The sequence below is a fragment of the Ostrea edulis genome, chromosome 10 (assembly GCF_947568905.1).
Source record: "Ostrea edulis chromosome 10, xbOstEdul1.1, whole genome shotgun sequence".
In the NCBI taxonomy this organism is placed as follows: Eukaryota; Metazoa; Mollusca; class Bivalvia; order Ostreida; family Ostreidae; genus Ostrea; species Ostrea edulis.
Genome location: NC_079173.1, coordinates 21839095 through 21861717, shown reverse-complemented (window position 1 = coordinate 21861717; position 22623 = coordinate 21839095). Strand labels below are relative to the sequence as shown.

Genomic DNA, 22623 nt, shown 5'->3' with positions numbered 1-22623 from the left:
TACTCCTTTATGAGTGATAAAGTGGGTGGGTCTAAACACAAAGAACAGCATTCAATTTAGGAATATGAATAAACCTCGTGTTTCTCCTGTTTACAAATCACGTGACATTATTTATTGGAAGATATACATGGTTTTCACTGAATACATATGCTGCGTTTGTGATTGATATGTTTTTTTAAATGCATGTTATGAAACCCCTACCTTACATATTGTTCAGGAAACATTGGATTTAAAATTATTTTATTGTATACTTAATAAGTTATGTTTTCTTAAAAGTAGGTCAAACTCCGAGTTCAAGGTCAACTTCCCGTAAGTAATTTATATGCAAGATGTGAAAGATCTACCTTAAATAGTTCAAGACATATTGAATAGGTCGGACCGTTATTAAAATATCAAACTTCCAAGTAAAGATCACAGACTTCTGGAGAACTCTACCCAGGAGAACTCATACCTAGAAATTTGGGTACGAGTTCTCCTGGAGAAGTCATACCCGGGTACGACTTCTCCTGGAGAAAAAAATTGTCATTTTATCAAATAGAAATGTGGGTTTTCTCCTAAAGAAAAACTTGTCAATTGTATTGTAAAAATCTGGGTACGAGTTCTCCTGGAGAAAAACTTTTCAATTACTAGTAAACACATAAAAATCTGGGTACCAGTTCTCCTCGAGAAAAACTTTGTCATTTCTGTCATAAAAACCTGGTTACGAGTTCTCCCGGGGGGGGGGGGGGGAAACATAGTCACTTTATCGGATATTTATCTGGGTACGAGTTCTCCCGAAGAAAAAACTGTCATTTTATCTGATAAATCTGGGTACGAGTTCTCCCGGAGAAAAAAAATCTTTGTCATTTTATCTGATAAATCTGGGTACGACTACGAGTTCTCCTGGAGAGAAAAAAATTGTTATGAAAATCTAGGTACGAGTTCTCCCGGAGAAAAAAAAAACTTAAATCATTTTATTAAATGGATTCTCATTGGAGAAAAACTATGTCTTCATTGTTATATAAATTCTGGTAAGAGTTCCCCTGGAGAAAAGGTTTGTCATTAAATAGTAATCAAAATTTTGATACGAGTTTATCTCATTGCCATTTTAGGTATTGGAATCTGGGTACAACATCTCCTTGAAAAAATCGAGGATTTCATACATTATACATAATTTACTATGAACATGTCTTTCAATTGAATAAAAAAAGTAAATGCAATGATCATACTTGTTTGTTGTTTTGTTTTTCATTTGAATTGCCGTTTGGCTTGAGACGATAATTAGTATAATTATTGCAATTAAATACCAATTTTAAACCTGCGACATTGTATTTTTATAGCGTACCTCTATCCTCCGGCACATGGAGGAAAACTCGTACCCTGATTTATATGACAAAAGGACGAAGTTTTTTACCAGGAGAACTCGTACCCAGATTTTTATGACAGAAATGACAAAGTTTTTTCTGTAGGAGAACTCGTACCCAGATTTATCAGATAAAATGACTATGTTTTGTTCTCCGGAAGAACTCGTACCCAAATTTTTATGACAGAAATGACAAAGTTTTTTTTCTGCAGGAGAACTCGTACCCAGATTTATCCGATAAAATGACTATGTTTTTTCTCCGGGAGAACTCGTACCCAGATTTTTATAATACAATTGACAAGTTTTTCTTGAGGAGAACTCATACCCACATTTCTATTTGATAAAGTGACAAAAGTTTTTCTCCAGGAGAACTTGTACCCAGATATTGATGGGTACGACTTCTTCAGGAGAACTCGTACCCAAATTTCTGGGTACGAGTTCTCCTGGGTACGAGTTCTCCTGATACCAGATCACACACCGTTGTACCACATGAAAGGTTTTGCCTTAAAGAATGTATGTACAAAATATGAAACCCCTGGCTTATATATATATATATATATATATATATATATAAGCACATTGATCCCCTATTGTGGCTTAACCTTCCCCCGGGGATCATGATTTTAACAAACTTGAATCTGAAATATGTCGGGAAGCTTTCATGTAAATTTCCACTTGTCTGAGCTAGTGGTTTTTGAGAAGAAGATTGTTAAAAATTTAGCCAATATATCTGAATGTAATACTTTGATCCCTATTGTGGGCTCACCCTTCCCTGGGGGTTCATTTGAACAATTTCAATCCCCTTTACCCAAGAATGATTTGTAGCAAGTTTGATTGAAATTGGCTTAGTGGTTCTGGAGAAGAAGATGAAAATGTGAATAGTTTACGGACAGACAGACGATAGGCAAAAGGTGATAAGAAAAGTTCACCCGAGCTTTCGGCTCAGATGAGCTAAAAACTGAGTTCCCGTGTTGCGGTAAGCGTTGCCATCATAAAGTAGCTTCACTTCGATTAATATCAAAACGTACAGAGGATGTTTTTTCTATTTTCTTTTTCTATAATTCTATTGAAATGCAATGCATTGCATGTTTGAATCACCCCTGTGAAGAGCCACAGCCTGGACTGTACATAGGTTCATCGTCAGAAGGTGTTGCTAAAACACGGAACCTACATGTAGCGGAAAACGGAACGGAACTTAGGAATTAGAATGATTAAGGTAGATAAGATAACACCAAAAAATCGGAGGAAGTTTGCTTTAACTTAATTAAAATGATTTTTTTTAGGAATTTGTTTACAAGTTGTAAAACAATTTCATCTTAAAATTCTGCACCATAAATTGGTTCAGCCAAGTTAAAATTTGTATTTTAAAAACGTCTCGTTTACACGAAGAATTTTATTCGCATCAAACGAAAGTTAATGCGAATTAATTCTGAACCGCGTTCACAAGGTTTTAATACGCATTAGTTTACTTAGAATTAAATTAAACCGCTGCTGTGATGTTTCAATACTTTTAGTAAATATACATTATTAGTCCCCTACCGACGAAGTCGAAGAGGACTTTAGGTTTGCGTTCCGTCCGTCTGTCTGTCTGTCTTTCTGTCAGTCCTGCAAGTTTTCCGGACTTTTTTATGTGCTTGCAGGTATTCATTTGATATTTATTACATCGTTTTGCCATAACAAGTTACATATCAAGTTTGAATTTCGTCTCGATCCATTGATTTTTTTCTCACTAAGTTATGGTCCTTGGACTTAGAAAAATACATATATGTAGCATGAATCTTCCTAACTTTTTGTTGTTGTGCTTACAGATATTCATTTGATATTCAGTGCATCATGATGATTGCTTTGCCATAGCAAGTTACAGATCGATTTTGAAGTTTTCCTGGTCTAGTCTTTCGACCTGAATAGTAGCTGATTTCCAATCAGTCCTATCCTGGTTTCCCAATCTTCCCTTTTACCATAATCTTGTTCTCATAATGAACTTCGAATATTGTTGCGGTCCAATAATTTTTGCCTCCGGTAGGGGAGTGTGTATTGCTATATAATATATACAATACTATCAGAATGCTTGTTAGTTTTAAATTGAAAGTAACAAGTTGCCGTCCTTTAAAATAGGACTACAATACGTGGACCACAAGCATATGTTTCTAACAGAAACTTGATATTCTAGGTTGAAATAAAATAGTTTTTGGTTTTTTTTTTTGGTTTTTTTTTGTTTTTTGTTTTTTGAAACATGCAAGTATTTCATAACAAGTCTTAATTACTGCTAGAGCTACACGATATATAACTCTAACGGGTATGAAATATTTGTAGCTTTGACCTCAGACTTTTGAGTCATCCTTGTAGATCTGATTTGGACCGTAAACTTCAGATTCAACAGGGGCACAATGGTATAGATGATGACGCGAGTTTCATACCTTAATCCAATGATATAATCTGGTGCTCACAAGCTTGAATGTACATGTAGTTACCTATTGGATAATGGGATCAAATTTTTACATGTGAATCTATAGGGAAATTCTTTAAAGATCTTCTTAAGAACCACTGGGCCAGGAAAATAGAAATGTACATGAAAGCTTTCTGACATTGTGCAGATTCACGTTTGTTAAAATCATGGCCCCGGGGTAGGATGGGGCCACAATAGGGAATCAAAGTTTTACATGCAAATATATAGGGAAAATAAATAATTGTTTTCTTCCAAAAAACCACTGGGTAAGGAAAGTACAAATTTACATGAAAGCTTCCTGACATAGTGCAGATTCCAGTTTGTTAAAATCATGGCACCGGGGTAGGATGGGGCCATAATAGGATATCAAAGGTTTACATACAAATATAATGGGAAAATCATTAAAAATATTCTTCTGAAGAATCACTGGACCAGAAAAGTTTACATTTACATGAAAGCTTTCTGACATAGTGCAGATTCATGTTTGTTAAAATCATGGCTCCCGGGGGTAGGATATGGCTACAATAGAGGATACAATTTTTATATCGTCAATATATAGAACAAATCTTTAAAAATCTTCTCAAGAACCATTGGGCCAAAGAAGTTTACATTTACAGGAAAGCTTTCTGACATAGTGCAGATTCAAGTTTGTATAGATTATGGTCCCCGGGGTAGGTTGGGGCCACAATAGTGATTAGAGATTTATATGCGAATGCATAGGGTAAATATGGGCCAAGGTGACTCAGGTGAGCCATATGGCCAATGGACCTTCTCTTTTAACTTATGTCATCGGTAGGTAAAGTAATACTACATAATTATGGGTAAAAATACAGTCCATGAAATTCAAAAGAACGGGTAAATACTCATCTGTCGTTATTTGAAATCATTTATTAGTATTTGGAAAAGCATCATTGCTATTTCGCTCTGTTAGAGCGATATAGCATAAACTATACATTAATCTATGAATACAAAGACCAGAAATTCTGTAGTATTGAGGTCCTGTGGTCGTGTCGACTCGCCCTCTGGGAAGACGAATGGGCTCGTTCGTGAGTTAAATTCTCGTTAGTCTCCTCGTTTGTGAGTCCAATTCTTGTTAGTCTCATTCATTAGTTTATTTCATTTGTAGGTACAGAGCCCCCTTGCCTGTAATTTCATGACAAGGAACCGATTCGGCCGGGTCTTCTTTGCTAGTCCGCTGATGTACATCCCTTCGGCGTGGTTTTATCATTATCAATCTCGTGTTTCTAAGTATAAACCGTACTTCATCTTCGTCTCATATCATGCCACATCCTACAATTCAGAACAAATTTTCACAATGGGTAGGAAAATTAAACTTCAAGTTGAATGTTCGCCTTCAGTTTTTTTTTGTTGTTTTCTAATTCTTTCGTATGAATTAACACCAATCACACTAAAAATATATTCTACCTTCATACACTAATATAAATGTAATACCGTATCATTACTGTGATGTCCCCTGAATAGACAGAGCTAACACGAAACACGTGGTTTGTCAGTTCCACTTGCTTCCAAGAACACAAATTATGAGAGCAAGAAATTCTACTTTGATAGTTTGTGAAAAGGTAGTACTTTGGCAATAAAGGTGACATCGAATCATTTTAGTACGAGTTATTTTTTTTTTTAAAGAATAAAATACCCAGTAGCCTTTATTTAGATGTTATGATTTCTCTAGGTACTCCTGTAAAATACTGAAATAGGTAAATATTTTAGTGTATAAAGTTGTTATACTGTCGTCCTATTTCTTACATATGATGAACATTTCCCTTCATACAATTTACAAGATCAATTAGATCGGGTATATGTATATTGAATTACACCATTGACTACAATGTAAACCACATTACCAAAGTGTCATGACTAAGAAATCGTTTGTTGGGTGTGTGTAACACAAAATGCTTAATATGAAAACAGAAGTCTGAATCATTCACACGCTGAATTGAAATTACATGTTTTGTAAATTACTTCTGCACCTACAGGATAATAACAGGAAAAGTTAGAAACTTGTCAACTGTTGGCTGACATTTCCTGTGTAATGTTTGTACATGTTTACATTTTCTGAATGACTTGTACATAAATAATCTATATTTTATTTTAATTGATTAAAAATTGTCAACATACATGTTTATACTCGAATACTTCAAAACGATGATTCACCATGTATTGATCATAAAACATTCGTATATGAAATATGGCATATTGTGGATCAAGTTGACCCAAGTTTTCCTCTCACGTGTTTAATTCATGCTCTTCATTTTTTTTTATAATACAAATTACCTTTTTTTTCCTCTAAGATGGTTGTTTTTCTTGTCAGTGTCTTCTCTAACTGTTACACTGGAGACGGATCAAGTGTGGCGGTTAGAGAAGATCTGATTTTAATTAGATTGAACAGAGTACGTATTGTTGGTTGAAAATCATTATTTATCAATGACGATTGTAGAAGTTGAAAACTTATTTACAATTTAAATCGTCATTTTGGAACCATTTGCACATCGAAAGTTTATCCAAATATGTCCGACTTCATCGTTAACTTAATCGTCTATTCTATTACAAGACACATTAAACGGGAGCCAATCAAATCACTTTAATAACAATGCTTGCGTACACGTGGACAGTCACAAACGAAGACAAAATCACGTGACACTTAATCAATATTTTATTGGTTGCTGATGAGGATGGACAATATCACGTGACACTTAATCATTATTTTATTGGTTGCTGATGAGGATGGATAAAAATAAACCTTCTGATAAACTAAAATGATTGGTTCTGATTACTGATGGCAAAGTTTGTAAAATACATACGTGTACTCTTCACTAGTGATCAAGAAACTAATGCATAGGTGTTTACATAACACGGACTACATTACATGATATGTACAAGAGCAGGCAGTCAAATTAGTGTTAAAAATGATCTCATAAACATTATTTGACAAATAATATTTCATCCTGTGATCACAAACACTACTGTAACACTATATAGCAACTGATATAAATTTGAATGTTACAGAGATTAGGCTCTACTTTTCACAAAGGATCTCAAAATTCATTTAATTCATGTATACGCAATAACTAGCAACAATTTGAGTGATTTTGCTATACAAACAAGTAAGACAGGTGGTTTGGGCCTGAAGCAAGTGAATCCTGACAATGTTACACTGTCAAAACTCAAATCCCCATTTCTGAGTCTTGAAAAGGAGACTAAAGCAATATTTCCTGCTTTGAAATAAATCAAAGGAACGCATTTTACACTTTAGTGAACAATGCCATATTTGCACATCCATCAACTGCTCGATTAACGTCGCAAGCCACATCTATTGTCTCCGTTTATATCGTGTCAAATGAGGTAGGGTAGGTACTACCGGAGTCAGTAACCGTAACTAGCGACGATGCTGCTCGATATGCGTCTTGGAGTAATATTTCGTATTTTAACAAACCGTTGATAAGCATGGTACCTTTTGAGTTCTCAAAAACATACTCTGTATTTTCTATATAGGATGTCGGTTCAGAAAGCTTTCTAAAAGTGATAAGAATTATATGAAGGGTGAAGATAACGAACAGTGATCAATTTTATAAATCCCACAAACAATACAAATTAGAGAGTTGAGCAAACACAGGCCCCTGGACACACCAGAGGTGGGATCATATGATTTCACAGGGCTAGTAAAGAGGATCATACAACGGAGCCTGGCCTGATCCCACCTCTGGTGTATCCGGGGATCCGTGTTTGCCCAACTCTCTATTTTGTATTGCTTATAGGAGTTGTGAGATTGATCGCTGTTCGTTATTAACCTTCACCTTTCATTTATCGGAGCCGACTGATCCCATAAATCTTTGACTCTTTTTATAATGCATCATTTTTTTTATTATTATTCTCTCATAGAAAAATGATGTGTAAGCACGTGCGTTTTTGGCGAACTGGCAGTTACGCGACTGTTGGTATCCATTACAAGTTTGGATATCTTCCGAATTCAAAAATCAATATTTAATTTTTTTTATCATAACCACAAGATGTTCCTATATATACAATATACATTAAAAAGAAAATCAAATTTAATTCAAATATTATGGTTTCGTCAACTGGGAAAAAATTAGAACTCAAATATGTTCCTCATAGAAATCTAGATTTTATAAGTAGAGCATGAAACAATTGTATATTCTTGCATTTACTTTTATAAACATATTCCTTTCACGCAATTTACAGGATCAATTTTATTGGGTACATGTATAATGTATTACAATATTGACTACGATGGGTGTCATGTATAATAAATCAACGCAATGCTTGATATAAAAACAGAAAATCTTAATCATTTACATGTGAATGCTGAATTGACATTACAGGAAAAGTTACAAACGTGTCAACAGTTGGCTGACATTTCCTGTAAAATGTTGATACATGTTTACATTTCTGTATGGGTTGTGTTTTGTTGGGATTGTCTACATGTATGTCAGCTTTAATCTGACAAATGCAATGTCCTCAAAATACTTGTACATGATATAATACTTGAAGTCTTGCAGAACAATGATACTCCATTTATTTATCATAACTACACGTGTATGGGACTTGAGTACTTGATGTGGTACAACTTCTAAGGTTTTCCTAGCACCAGTTCAAGGACGGGGATTGCAAACCAAATTGATATAAATTGGATGTTATAGTGAGGATTAAGACACCGATAGGTGAATGTACCATCAGATACCACAATATCAGCAATTCATTATCCAGAAACTAATTGTGACCAGAAATATTTAGATAAAATAAATAAAAGATATAGTCAATCATTGCACAATTCTTTTAACTACGAGTATGTACATGTGCAAGTTGACATAGTATCTCACTGCAATTTTATAGTAAATAAAAAGGCATCCGACACCAGACTAGTATCTCACTGCAGTATAGTATATAAAGACATCCGACGCAAGGTAGTCTGGCGATCTAGATGTCAATATTAATAAAAACTATCACCCAACACTACAGTGTTTCTACTATACATATGAGGTACCATAGGAGGTAGCATTTCAGCGTGAGCGGAAGTAGAATTTCAGTGTGAGCGGAAGCAGCATTTCAGCGTGAGCGGAAGTAGAATTTCAGCATCAGCGGAAGTAGAATTTCAGCGTCAGCGGAAGTAGCATTTCAGCGTCAGCTGGAGGACAAACATACAATAAGAGAACATTTCACAATGCATTGAAATCCAACAGTATGTATTGAATGGTATGTTGTGACGAAGGGACACCCTTCCTATATTGACTGAAATCAGTAAGAAACAGGAAATATGTTATGGTGAAGAATCCTCACACTTCCTAGACATGTCATCAATTCAGTTTATATCTGTTCTGAGGATATCACATGAAGAAGAGAATTTTAATCCTCCACCACAATGGATATCTAACGAGTTTCATATGATATTGACATTGTCGGGGTTCTTTATATTTCAGTAATTTTTATTCAGACAAATGGAAATATTCCTCGGTAGAAATCTCGACATTACGTCATCGAAAACGCCCACTCCCACTTATGCATGCTCGTACAATTCAGCGGTACTTTTCACAAAATATCTTAAAACTGATTAAATAAAAATAGCTTCTAAACAATTAGCCTCATTTTACAATCTTCGAATTATAAAACGATATCAATACATTACAATACATGCATTCAAATCAACATATCTTCTGGTATTCATTATTATATTGACTGTTTGGGTATCCTCCAAATTGAGAAATTAAACTGTACAACCGTTTGTATTATTATTATTATTTTATTCATTTATAAAGCGCAAAATTACATATAGCTTTTATGCCCTGTACAATGTTTGCGCTAATAATCATTGATAACATACCATTAAAAGACCTGCAAGAGCTATAAAGGAAATGATAAAACAATAGAAAGAATTTAAATAAAACATGGTAGTAAAATGACGAAGTGGTTGACTTTGACTTGACAAGATACAATTAGCACACAGGTATTCGTATACTGGATCAAAATTCAGTTTGCAAGAGATTGCACATGGAATCCTTGATATTGCACCGAATTTTACATTCACAGGGTATATTCACGCTTCAACAAGAGTGTTTTTAGGTTATTGCGGAATGTTCCATGTGCTTTATCATTATTATTATTATCACAACATTCGTATACATAGATTATATATGGAGAAGAAATGCAAGGCCTCCATTTTTCATTATAATTAAAAGCAATCATTAGTTTGAATTCAAATCTTATGGTTTCTCTAAGAGTGTGATAAACAAATACATGTACTTGTCAATGAGAAAAACATTAAAACAGATATATAAAGGTTTTCTTAGATAATTTACAACCGTCTTCCTATTTTTGCACGAGATGAACATTTACCGTCATCAACATATTTTTAGTATTTTAAAATCTGATCAATCCTGTACATGCATAATGAATAACTTTACTACTGACAATCATGTAAACCACGCCATTAGTGTGTTTTGTCTAATACGTTTCTGCTTTGGTGTCTGAAACACAATACTTAGTATCAAAACAGAAGCCTGAGTCATTTACATGCTGAATTGAATTTACATGTTTTGTAATTTAACTCTGTACCTACAGGAAAATAACAGGAAAAGTTAAAAACTTGTCAACAGTTGGCTGACATTTCCTGTCAAATATATGTACAAGTTTACATTTTCTGTATGAGTTGTACAAAAATGATTTGTAGTTTGTATTTCAATATTAAATCATTGTCAATGAACCCCTATAATTGCTAGAGAGAAAATAAACCTTGTAAAGTGATTATCTAAATAATAAACTGAAATAAAAGCAAAACATGTGTCTGTACATTCGTGAGAAGAACAGGAAATGTGATAATCTGTTAACAGTTGGACGTCATTTTCGGGATCATGTAGATAGTGCAGCATGTCTGCATCGTCTCCATGAAATCTGTTAAAGTGACTGCAATGGTTGTTATTCATTTTATCAGTAAAAAAACATGTTGCAAGTACCTATTTACATTTTTTTAATCCTGAAAAGATAAAGTTACGCGTATTTGCTGGAAACAAAATTGAAATTCTAGAGAACATCAAGTAAAAGCAATAAAAAAGGTACATCGGAATGCTAGGTGTTCAAATTACCACCGAGATCGGCAATTATTGTGCTGGAAATTCGTGTTCTCGGTAATAACAACGAATACAAAATGAGGACACTCACGTAAAGAAGTTAGACTATGAAGCAATGATTTTAGTTCCATTTAAGAAATATTTATCATAAAACAATGAATATCGACTTTTAAATTGAACAGTCCTGCGATGTGACTACACATATGCTTTTTGTACATTATCATACGTATACATGTACAATTCTACAGGACCGTTATTCAATGCATTTTAATCTACTCCCAATGTTTCAAAGGAACAAAGCCGCATCTAAATCAATAAACATATATGACAAAATCATGGAACTGTCCGTGAAATCATCATAAAATATCAGCAATGTCTTGCTCAGATTAATGCAAAACTTTCGCAAACCTGAAAATACCTATGAGATACATGTACCTATATTCTGCTTTGTTTTGCAAACTTTGTGCAGCAAACAGAGACCATCACCTGTACTATGGGAGTTGATCTGAAAACAATGATTAACTTCTTTTTTTTTTAAATCGCGTTTCGTAATGGGGAAACCTGTGGATGTTGTGGTACAGTAATAGACATACCTACACACTGTTAGTAACACCAATTTCCAACGATAAGACTAAGAAATCAACAGTGTCGTGTCAAATAAACTAAATTATCAACTGTAAACTTGGTTTACACAGTGTTTATAGCTATAGTTAAAGTCACCATCGTGGAAATTATATATGGCACAAACGTTCTATTCAAAATAATTCACTTACTATATAGAGAAAGTACAGTTATGCATGAGTTCTCTAGTCAACATAGTTCATTCAACCCACAGTCGACGGACAATTATACAGAGTCAGTCGAACTACATCGCTTTTACTGACAAAAGTTTAAATTCTTACAAATAGATATATTGCAGTTTAAAGCTTCGAGAAACACACTTAAGACTAAGACGTGTTCTTAGACATATTTAGGGCACTTCTTAGTCCTAAGATAGCTTTGTGAACATGCCTGCGGGCTTAATTGTTGGTGGTTATATACAAATTTCATAAATAAGGCTTTAAAAAATTCTAAGCTGTCAAAATCTGTAGGAAAAAAACCCTGAAAAGGTCACTACAAAAAAAAAAAAGACCTCGACGATTCAATGGCGTTGAATGAAAGATTACAACATGACCATGCGGATCCGGATAGGAGAGATATAGAAAGACAGAAAATCAGAAAAGGCTGAGAAAAGGGGTTATGAAAAACTATCAAAACTATAAATGTAATCGTCAAAGAAATACAGAAAACTGGTGCAATGAACGCGTGTCCCTGGATATTAGAGTATTCCAGCCGCCATTGTCGCGGTAATATATGCATATAAATGGCGCGGTATTGTATCCTATTTTATAACGCGAAAATGAGTATGCGGCAGTAATGAAAAATTAGAGGGATAACGTGATACACCCACGATTCAAATATTTCGTTAACAATCGCTTTGTGCGTGAATGAACCCTACTTACGACTTAATTAGGCACGATCTGCAGAAATCTTTGATTTATTGCCATACACTATGTTTAGTATACGTACACCAAACGTAATGTCGTTTATAAATTATAAATTTATGATGAGCATGTATCGGTAGCTCAATGGTAGAGCATTCGTTTCGAAACCGGTCGTGATTTCGAAACCCTCTTGTTGCATGGCCGCGTCAAACGGGTCTTTCGGACATAACCTTAAAAACAAAAGCGCGTGTCGCGGCAGACGTCACGTTAAAGTACCCTCCTTGTTACGGCCGTAAGCGCTAAGCATGGATCCAAATTTGTAGTACTTCACCTACAACTGGTGACGTCTCAATATAAGAGAAAAATCGTGTTATAAACCATGCAAACATGCTTGCTGTAATAAACATCAAAGTTTCTGTATAAACTAGTGCTAAAAATGAGGAATCAGCGTAAAATATCTTATGAACAAACAAAGTTGTCCAACTGACGTACCATGGTCATACCCAGTGATCGACACAGCATGCAATAGTAGTAGTATCTACAATGAAAAATTATCTGTTCAACATAATGAAACGGAAAAGCCAATCACAGAGACACGGACAAGGCAATGTCAACTGTTTTGGAGCAACTGAGAAGCAACAGCCATGAATACAACCCCATGAAAACATCGACAACACTGAAAGAGAACTACCCCAACAACATTAAAAACCACTAACACAATCACAGTAACCACGACCCGATCTCACAACCCTGAAGCCAGATACAGACATGTTACAATGACCAATACAGCGGAGGAAGTGACAGGCTCTGCGCTTGGCAGAACACTGTACTGCACAAAGAAACCGGCCAGCTTATATCGTGGTTCCTAACAAGTGACGTCAGAGATGTAGTTTCAGTGAAGGAAACAAATTTCAGCCTAAAGTAAACAACTTCAGGAAAACATTCTGAATTCAGGAAAACATTCTAATGTTTGTGGTTAACATGTTCCACAAATAGCCTACCAACATGTAGAGAGGGGTGAGCTGAGGGTTGCTACATGTAGATGTATGTAACTAATCTATCCCATGACCTTGTCACTGACCTTTTCCCATATTTGGTGTTTTTTGCATCCACTAATGATAAGATTCAATTTGCAGCACGTGATTTACGCAAAGCTATAGAAATTGTGATTTTATTTATCCGATTTTTTTTTGTCTTGTGAAGATTTCTGCAGATTCGTACTTAATTAAATGCTGAATCTTTGTTTTTTCTCACATGCATGGCTCCTCCTACCTTCTTTGTGAAACGGTGGGATATTAGTAGTTGAATATCGCACATGTGATATTATAAATATCTCCACACGTTCGATAATGTGTGATTTACACCTTCCTACAGATGAAAGAAAAAACGTCCGGTCATAGGGAAAAAAATAATACAGGGGATAAATTTAAGTATTTCCCTGATTTAAAAAATGTAATAAATTGATACACATGTATTCTACTTCTACTAACTGATGCGTATGGAAGAATGATATCCGCTGAATAAATATAATTACTTGTCTATATCAGGACACGTTATCAACATCAGTCCCGGTTGCTTTCAAGAACACAAATTATGAGTGCAAGATATCTTACTTTGATAGTTTGTGAATAGGTAGTAAGTACTTTGGCAATAAAAGTGGCATCGAATCACTTTAATACGAGTCATTTTGCCAGAATAAAATACTCAGTAGCCTTTATTCGGGTGTTATTATGGTTGTTCTAGGTATTCTTATAAAATGCTGAAATAGGAAAATATATTTAGTGTATAACATGATTATACTGTCTTCTTATTCTTGCATGGAATGAGTATTTCCTTTCATGCAATTTTTCAGTTATACTACTGACTAAAATGACAACCACACTACCAAAGTGTAATGGCTAATAAATGTTTTGTTGGGTGTCTGTAACATAATGTTTTAAAATATGAAAACAGAAGTATGAATCATTTACATGCTGAATTGAATTTACATGTTTTGTAATCTGATTCTGTACCTACAGGAAAGTAACAGGAAAAGTGTTTTTTAAAAATCTCGTCAACGGTTGACTGACATTTCCTGTAAAATGTACGTACAACATGTCTTTATTTTCTGTATGAGTTGTACACAAATAATTAAGTATTTTGTGGCGGGGGGGGGGGGGGGAGGGGTGTATATGTCAGTATTATTCTGATAAATTGAAAGTTGTCAACATACATCTACACAATCTACAGCTATTGACTACAAACTTGCGGAACGATGATACTCCATTTATTTTCCATTTAATAATCCGCATATGAAACATGGCATGACGTGGCTCAAGTTGTTCTACGTTTTGCCTCTTACATGTTTAACGCCTGTGGTTATAAACACTACAGAAACTGATAGGTATTGGGCGTTACAGAAACGGATAGATATTGGGCGGTACAGAAACTGATTGGTATTGGGCGTTACAGAAACGGATAGGTATTGGGCGTTACAGAAACGGATATGTATTGGGCGTTACAGAAACTGATAGGTATTGAGCGTTACAGAAATGAGTATAAGATATCGGTGATAAAGTTTACATCAGAAATTAGTACCACAAAGTCAGCAGGTCAGAGAAAACAAATTCTAAACATTTGGGGCCCATTTTACGAAACAACTTATTTACGACAAATTCGCAAGACTTAAATTGTATTCACACAGTTATTAGTATGTACGAATGAATTAAAACGTTCCTGAGACTTTATTTTCAGCTTTATTTTTTCATTATTTTGCATTAGAGTGAAGGATTTTACAATAAACGAGAAAGTTCCAGTATATAAAGTTGGTCGCAAGTCGTAAGTTCTTTTGTAAAATGCACCCCTGTAATATGAAAAACAAATCCAACACGATGTCGAAAGATTTTGGAGATATTTTTAATTGTTTTCTTTTCATTTGAAAGCTTTTTGAATACACAACAGTTACATGTATTTACAATAATCATAAAACACCCTTTGCTGTTTCAGAATATGGGGAAGAATTGAAATTACTGACTGTTCTTGTGTGTCTGGTTATGAATGGATATACGGGTAAAAATAAATGCATGCATCTTCTTAGTCCATTCCAGAAGGTTTGATTCAGAAAGATTGGAAAAACTTCATTTAAGTGCAACAGGAGTTGTAGTAGATTTAACATGTTTGGTATTAAGATGCTATTTGTATTTTGAAAACGGCAGAAAGGATGAAACAAATATCAAGCACCCCCTCACGCAAGCTGTAGGGCATGCAGACACCCAAAGAGAGTTGTATGCTATAGGAAAATATTTATTGGTCCACATTCTATGATTTAAATCAAATTTTATACATGATATGATCTCGTTACTTCATCATTTGAAATTATTTGTATCCGACTTTCAGAACACCCTCGTTATAAGCAGGGGAAAAAACCCAGCCTCCCACAAAAATAATTTTAATTGATGGGATAACTCACGTATCCGTTATTTAGTATTACATTTAAACCCGTTTGATTCGACACCCGAGCATAACGGAGCAGACAGGGTTCACTGTATTCTGTTTATAGTTAAGTCAATAACGTTGTTTTATATGAAAACTTTGTCCTATAAAAATCAATTGACTCCCTTTTCTTGCATGAAATGAACATTTACCTTCATCAACATATTTATGCATATTTTAGGCAATTGACAAAATCTGTTTCGCCGTGTACATGCATAGATTATTGAAAACAGTGTAAACCACACCACAAGTGTGTTATGTCTAATAAATCTCTGCTTCGATGTCTAACACATTACTTAACATAAAATAGAAGCCTTAATCATTTACATGGTGAATTGAAAATAAATATTTTGTAATTTAATTCTGTACCTACAGGAAAATAACAGGAAAAGTCACAAACTTGTCAACAGTTGGTTGATATTTCCTGTAAAATGTCTTTACATATTTACATTTTCTATACGAGTTGTACAAAAATAATTTGTAGTTTGTATTTCAATTTTTAAATCATTGTAAATGTACCCCTATAATTGCTAGAGAGAAAATAAACCTTGTAAAATGAACTGAAATAAAAGCAAAGCATGTGTCTGTGCATTCGTGAGAAGAACAGGAAATGTGATAATTTGTTAACAGTTGGATGTCATTTCCGGGATCATGTAGATAGTGCAGCATTTCTGCATCGTCTCCATGAAATATGTTAAAGTGATTGCAATGGTTGTTATTTATTTTATCGGTAACAAAACATGGTGCAAATATCTTTTTACATTTTTAAAATCTTGCAAAGTTCAAGTTACGCGTTTTTGCTGGAAACAAACTTGCAATTCTAAAGACCATCAAGTAAAATCAATTAAAATATTACATCGGAATGCTAGTTGTTCAAATTACCATCGAAGTCGGCATATATTGTGCTGGAAATTCGTGTTCACTGTAATAACAACAGACACAAAAATGTGGACACTCACGTAAAGAAGTTAGAATATGAAACAGTGGTTTTAGTTCCATTTAAGAAATATTTATCATAAAACAATGAATGTCGACTTTTAAATTGAACAGTCCTGCGATGTGACTACACATATGCTTTTTGTACATTATCATACGTATACATGTACATTTCTACAGGACCGTTATTCAATGAATTGTAATCTACTCCCAATGTTTCAAAGGAACAAAGCCGCATCTAAATCAATGTGTCTGACGGTACTGCTCGTGATCCAAAAATATCAACTATATCTTACTCAGATGTGTCCTAAATTTAGGAAAGCTTCGAAAAACAGACGTAAGACTAAGACGTGTCCTAAGACATATTTAGGGCACTTCTTAATCCTAAGATAGCTTCGTGAACAGGTTTAATTGTTGGTGGTTACAAATTTCATAAATAATACTTTCAAAATTTCTAAGCTGTGTAAATCTGTAGAAAAAACTACCGAACCCGTCACGAAGAATACCTCCATGAATTAATGGCATTGGATATAAGATTAGAACATAACCACGCGGAGGGGATAGGAGAGAAAGACGTAGGAGAGAAAGACAGAAAATCGAAAAAGGCCGAGGAAGAACCTCATGAAACACCATCAAAGCTTCAGTATATCAGAGGAGTACAGAAAACTGCATGGTGCAATGAATGTGTGTTCCTGGATATTACAGTATTCCGTCCGTCATTGTCGCGGTAACGCATAGGTATAAATGGCACGGTATTGCATCCTATCTTCTGACGCGGTAATGAGTATGTCTCGGTAATGAAAATTTTGAGGGTAATGTAACGCATCCACGATTCAAAGATTCTTGTGTGGAATGAACCCTAATTACGACTTGATAAGACCCGATCTGCAGCGTTCATTTCGAGTTGGGGTTTTTTTTGGTGTGGTTCTTTTTTTTTTTTTTTTTTTACTGGCATAGACTATGATTAGCACGCATCCACAGAATGTAATTTTGTTTTTAAAATTATTTATGGCATACGTCCACAAAACGTAGTATTGTTTTGTAACCACAAAGCTTATCGGTAGCTCAATGGTAGAGCGTTCGTTTCGTAACCAGGAGGTCGTTATTTCAAGCCACTCTTGCCATAGCTGCGTCAAACCTAAGACGTAAATATAAATAGTGATTGCTCCTTCGCCAAACGCTCGGCATTTACAATATAGAAGTGAAAATCACGGGCCTTTTGGATATAACCTTAAAAACGGAGGCTTCGTGAAAACATGTTTGCTGTAATATCATATCAAAGTTTTTGTATAAACTACATACAAATCAAAGATGAGGTCATCAGCGTATAGCATATTACATTTTGCATAAACAAACGTAGTTGGCAAATTGACGTGCCGTGGCCAAACCCAATAATTTACACACCGTACAATATTGTTATAGAGAATGAAAACTTAAGTGTCCACATAATGAAACGGAGAATACACATTCATAGAGATGCGGACAAGGCAATGTTGGACTGCTTGGAGCAACTGAGAAGCAACAGCCATGACAACTCCATATATCAAAATTAATGAATGAAAACATCGACAACACTGAGAGAGAATTACCAAACCACCCCAACAGCAATACATGTACAGACCACTAATAAAAACACAGTAACCACAATCCGATCTCACAACCCTGAAACCAGATACAGACCTGTAACAATGACCAACAAAGCCAAGGAAGTGACAGGCTCTGCTCATAGCAGGCCATTGCACAGCACAAAGAAACCGGGCAGCTTATATCGTGGTCACTAACAAGTGACGTCAGAGATGTGGTTTTGGCGAAGGAAACAAATTTCACAAAAATAAACAGCATCAGGAAAAGATTCTAAATTTTGTGGTTTAGCATTATATATAAAAACGGTCTGCTTTCAGAACTGATATTGCTAATTACTGTAACACGATTTACAAATGTCTACTGATGTTCATCATGGTGGAGGAGGGCGAGGAGGAGGGCGAGGAGGAGGCAGAGGAGGGGGACGAGGAGGAGGACGAGGAGGAGGACGAGGAGGTAGAATGAAGACAACGGTTACAATCTAGTTAGAAGATATCTAACTCACTGGAAACACGACATATAATAAACTCATAGATAGATAGATAGATAGATAGATAGATAGGTAGATAAAGGTTTTAAAAATTCACAACGTTAGTAATAAAAACGTAAGCTCTTCCATTTTGATCACCAAAGGTTTTACATAATGTAATATAGATGTAGACAGGTGGGTGATAAACTCTCTATATAAATTATCTACAGGTCATGGACATGGAACTACTCACTATAATACGCTGATGGCTTCTTCAAAAACAGAACTACAACAACTTCTGGTAGCTGCACAGCGATATGCTCAGCAAGAAGACGATGGAAATGAGTTCTTTTGGGGTGTCATTGTGCACACAATCCAAGAACTAATTAAGCATGCCAAGCACTAGATTTACGGGTATGCATCCATGAATTTGTCATATACACGTATTTTGAAATCAGTTATTTCGATGACAGGAGGTTTTATGAAATACTAATACACGGAATTTTATTTTTCAGAGATGGTGGTTGATACTAATGCCTTCTTTGAAATCTGACATTGGACCTCTCGCTACCCAGATCTTTCTTTTTATGTATTAGTACATGTATACCAGTGTGATTGTTTGATAACCACGCAGTAAACAAAAATAACACAAACAGTCTGTGTATTGTGACCCCCCCTCCCCTTAGAAAATCAATAGTTAGCAGACCTCATAAAACTCCATGATACCGGAGAGCTCACTTAGAGAGGGCATGCATGTAAAAGTGTATCTAAGTTTGCTTTCAGTCTTTCTTTGGTCTAAGTAATACCTTTTCATCGTTTCTTCTTGTTTTCTTTTAAATTTTTAGTACGCTAGAAGCTTTCCTTTGTCTTGTCATGCGCGAGTCGTTTCCAATAACAAAAGACATGCGCGGTGGGGTTGAAATGAATGACGTAATTTTGTTCGTAAATTGAATTTATGTTGACAATAATTCAAAATTGTTGGTTGCAAAGGTATATTGCTTATAGCAGTAATGAGATTGATCACTGTTCGTTATCTTCACCTTTCATATATAAGGCGCTGTGAACGGTTCACTCTTTGTACACTGCCAAATATTGTATTAAATATAAGGGGAGGTTACTCAGTTAACCCTGTAACACAATCGCACATTCTCGGGCTTTTCCGGCAAGCGGAAAAAACAACCTCGAATGTTAATAATCACTAATTAGTAACCTACACAATGGTTGGGAGCGTTCATTTTGTACAAATTTCGTTCTTCCAATGAATGCACTTGTAATTATCATTAAATACTCGAGGCGCCTATCACGAGCTTGCCGGAAAGACCCGAAGAAGTTGCAGTGTCCTGTAACAACCATTCATATAAAAATTACGAAGGATTTGGTGTAGGTACCGATTGCAAACAACAATGGTTTGTTGTGAATAACATATCTGCATCTCTGAAAATAATACATATTCATTCTGGTACAAGCAAGATATTTGATTAGTAGGTAATGCTTATATTATTGCATTGTATATCTACTGTATTGCATTTTCCTTATCCATAAACTAACAACTATGACATACAAAGATATAAAACTTTGTGACACACATTTACATTTGATAAGCTAGGATTGATCCATGGGAAACCATCATTTCCACTGTACTTGATCAAATTAACAAATAAGAAATAAACACACAGCCATGTCATTTGTGAATCACAAGCTAAAAGTATTATCAGACTTGCTCGCCAATAACTCTCATGTAATAGTATGTAATATGAGGTTATGAGTTCATATATTAGATGTTGTAAAATATAGTTTATATAGCGGAAACTAAAAAACTTAACTATTCCCTCTGATTGACAGAGTAAGATAAAGACAGAAAAATGTTGTATTACAAGCAAATATAAATATTCATTAAGTATTGTTTATTCACTGAAGTGAACTTTGCACAAAGTTTAAGAGATTAAAACCGCAATATCAAGTAAGAATTTGTAAATTTTGAAATTTGTAACTATGATTCGATCACTATAGAACGAATGGAAACTATTTTCCTGTGTTAAGTAATTTAAATTCTATAAAGAAAGTATTCTGATGGACATTTTACAAATTTGTTGTGGAATGACAAGTATATGTGCGAGGAAAATTAGGATAGCGAAACCCGGAATTTTCAAAAAGTTGTGTACGTCAAGTAGATTTTCGTACATGATTTTTTTAAATTTTAATTTTCTCTGGTCCGTTGAGTTCACATTAGCACCTGTAAAATACAATTTCTATCTATACAAAATATCTGTGCAAATTATATTTTGTACATATTCACAACTTAAATGAAATATACATTTCAACTGGCAAAAGCTTAATATAGTCGCGGGATATATTACAATTCAAGTATTGGTATCTACATGTCTCTACTTATTTAGAGTTTTTGAAACCTTTTGAATGGAAATTTTCCTGAGGATGTGCAAGTAACATCATCTCACGGTAATTCCAGGAGGCAGATGAAGAATTTTATCAATATTTTTTTTTAAATAACTAAAAGTATACTAGATTACATGAAAGACAATTAAGGACTTACTTTCAAAGAGGGTTAGCTATTCCGCAAAATCACTCCTTCACACTGGTAACAGCATATACAGTGTGGCGTTTCCCTCCTAATTTTGAGTACATTTACACGTGACCACGAAGAAGCCAATCATTTAAGAGGATTTCAACCAATCACATTCTGAAGTTGTAATTACGAGGGAGTTATGATCAAAACAAGATAATGGATGAAACGGAAACCGTGTACCCAGAAGAGAGCAACCGGAAGACGTGACCTCGGGACATGCGAGAGGAGATTAGGTTTCACATTAGAGAATATATTTGTGCATTAATTGTAACTGATCAAAGTTCTGATTGGCCATCCAATACGCAAAATCGTAAAATCTATTCCGTCTTGGTTTCAATTTTTACTTTCGTACAGTTTAAATTTCGCTGGACCTGGATAATAATAATAATAATAATAATAATTGGTTTTATATAGCGCCTTATCCAGCGTATGCTGCTCAAAGCGCTTTACAATAATCAATGTACATTATTACCCTGGCAGACCTTATATTAATCTAGAACTTTCTCAGCCTCCTAGGAAGCATACAGTGCAAGCTGCCATTACAAACGCTAGAGCACTAACATTCTAACAATATATTTCACTGTCTATAGCCAGGTACCCCTTTTACACTTGGGTGGAGTGAGGAAATTCATGTAAAGTGCCTTTCCCAAGGACACAAAGTCAGCCCTGCCGCGGCCAGGACTCGAACCCACGACCTTTCGGTCGAGAGTCTGACGGCCACCGACGATATGGCGAGATATTTGATTGCTCTTTCTATAATGTGCTTTCACTAAATTCAAAACGATTGACATGTGTGTAGGTGGTTTTGCAATGGGGTACTATCACCGATCGCGACTAAATGTGTCAGGATCTGGAAAAGAAGGATAATATACCAACACCTAATAAAATTTCAAATTTTTCCATTATTGTATTATTTAAAAATTATTAAACAGATCGAATTGTGATATGTCACTTTAAATGTGGTCCAAATAAAGTTTGATTTATATCAAAGTATATTTTGAAATTCCATGCTTCTTGCTTTGTATCTTCTCTAATTCGCATGACAGCCGTGAACATTCTCTGGGAAAGTGGCCCCAAGATCCATACACTTTTTAAGACTTCTTTTTACAAGAGCTCTTGTCACGTGGTATTTAATTGATCTTTACAAGCCTCTCAGTCTATATCTTTTACCAATCTTCATAGTGTTGTGTTTTTAAATCAATGCATGTATATA

General features: G+C 34.9%; 2 long non-coding RNA genes across 2 annotated transcripts; one reads left to right on the top strand and one right to left on the bottom strand.

Annotated features, from left to right (window-relative positions):
- Positions 1 to 4656: 4656 nt before the first annotated feature.
- LOC130051040 (uncharacterized) lies at positions 4657 to 21451 on the bottom strand. Its single transcript, XR_008799445.1, has 2 exons — positions 21378 to 21451; positions 4657 to 5078 (listed from the first exon to the last, which is right to left on the bottom strand). It is a non-coding gene; the product is annotated as an uncharacterized LOC130051040 (long non-coding RNA).
- On the top strand, positions 18685 to 19479 carry LOC125665522 (uncharacterized). The gene is made up of 3 exons (XR_007366249.2): positions 18685 to 18813; positions 19057 to 19240; positions 19342 to 19479. It is a non-coding gene; the product is annotated as an uncharacterized LOC125665522 (long non-coding RNA).
- Positions 21452 to 22623: the final 1172 nt, after the last annotated feature.